This window comes from Orbicella faveolata, unplaced genomic scaffold (genome assembly GCF_042242905.1).
Source record: "Orbicella faveolata isolate gen_17 unplaced genomic scaffold, um_ofav_v1 contig_48, whole genome shotgun sequence".
Classification (NCBI taxonomy): Eukaryota; Metazoa; Cnidaria; class Anthozoa; order Scleractinia; family Merulinidae; genus Orbicella; species Orbicella faveolata.
In genome coordinates, this window is record NW_028301578.1 from 1,090,001 (window position 1) to 1,091,885 (window position 1,885).

The 1,885-nt window shown below is 43.1% G+C and overlaps 1 pseudogene; it reads left to right on the top strand.

Annotated features, from left to right (window-relative positions):
• The window catches only part of LOC149095863 (uncharacterized), a 1,131-nt pseudogene extending 903 nt beyond the window's left edge, over window positions 1-228 (top strand).
• The last annotated feature ends 1,657 nt before the right edge of the window (window positions 229-1,885 follow it).

The following is a 1,885-nucleotide window of genomic DNA, read 5'->3' on the forward strand; positions in this document are numbered from 1 at the left end:
TGCAGATTCAAAGAACTAGACATCTTCCCTGACAGACAAATAATTGAGTTACACAAGCCTGCATGCTTCAAAAACAAGTACAAGGGAACAACAGTAATCATTAATGCAACTGAAATGTACATCGAAAAACCTAGTAACGCAGAAGCACAACAGCTCACATTTTCAACTTACAGGAACGCTAATACCCCCAAGGCATTGGTGGGTGTTACCCCAAGTGGCATATTTTAGACTTTATTCCAACAACTCTATGCAAGAATGGCCTTATTGACATGATTTTCTTTGTGTGTGCAATGCTCACTAACTTTTTGCCACCTCTTGTAAAGTAAACGTCTGCCTTGAGATAGTTTTTCCTCTATTATATCTAGTGCCCTAGGGTTTGGCTCAGGCCTCTAGGCCCTTGGTGAGGTATCGTATTAGAAGGGGGCTTTGTAGAGTAAAGAGGCTTACAAGCAAAGTTGCATTGCATGTTTCATAAATAAATTCTTGTAATTAGCATATTTACTTGAAAAAGTACCTTCCTTGATTAAGATGCGACAAATGAGCTCTGCCTTCAAATGCATGTAGTAGTAAAATACAGAATAACTGCGTTGAACATATGGGACAAGGCTACATGCTACGTCAATTTTTTCAATCACATAAGATCGTCTTTTTGTTAGCATTAACCTAAGCTACCAGTTCCAGTAGGGAAGGGGTGGGGTAACCGAAATGGCTGACTCAGACTTGTGCGCCGTACGAAACAAGACCACGTGGCAGCCGCTGACTCTCGGTTGTGCCTAAATCCTACCCGCTCAGAAGGACAACCGAGGAGTACTAGAAGCGAGTTTCCGAGTCAAGCTGTTTCCGGAAATTGTCGGCTATTCCAATATGTATATTAGGTAATTGGACTTAAATCCATGCACAGTATTATTTGTAGAATAGCTTGATACATTGTTCTTTAGTTTTATACTACACTAGGATCACTCTACAGTAATATTTTCAGTTTTCTGTGATCTTGTCCCTCTGGCCGGTAGGATCTTGACAATACTACCAGCCAGAGGGACAGCTTGTGTATAAGGTCATTGGACTCAAGTCCATCATCATCATCATTTCTCTTCGCGCCCGTAAGCGCATAAGGCCGTCACGCTTTCCGACCAACACCCCCTGTTCCGTGCTACCGCTTTGGCTTCTTCCCAGCTCTTCCACCCCGCCTTGTTTCTTTCCTTCTCCACCGTCCTTCTCCAAGTTGTCTTTGGCCTCCCTCTCGCTCTTCGACCTTCTGGTGTCCATCCTAATGCTGTGAAGCAGTCGTTCGCACCCTCTCTCCTGAGTACGTGTCCCAACCAGTTCCACCTTCTTCGTCGTACCTCGAAGCTTAAGTCATTGACCTCTGCATACATACATACATAAATGCATTTTATTTGTTATTAAAATTAAAATTACAATTATAACATGCCCGCGGATAGCTGAGCTAATCTAGGCGGGTCATGTTTGTAATTCTTTGCTGCCATCTAATTCTCAGTATCCGTCTCAGGCACTGGCATTGAAAACTGTTCAGTTTTCGTTCATCAGCTTTAATGATCTTCCATGTTTCACAGCCATATAACAGGACCGGTCGAACTAAAGTCTTGAATAGGCGTATCTTGGTTCTCCTTCCTATTCCTCTGGTTGCCCATACCTTCCCTAGTCTCTGAAATGCTCTACGTGCCTTCTGCAGTCGGTTCGTAATATCTCTACTGCCTCCTCCTTCTTTGTTTACTGTAGTACCTAGGTATACAAATTCCTCAACGTCTTCTACTTCCTCGCCATTAACCACGACGTCCTCTTAACTATGAGCAAACTCAGTCCTCAGTGTTTTACACTTTCTAACTTGCATTAAGTTTGAGGCCTACTCTGGCTGCTTCTTCTG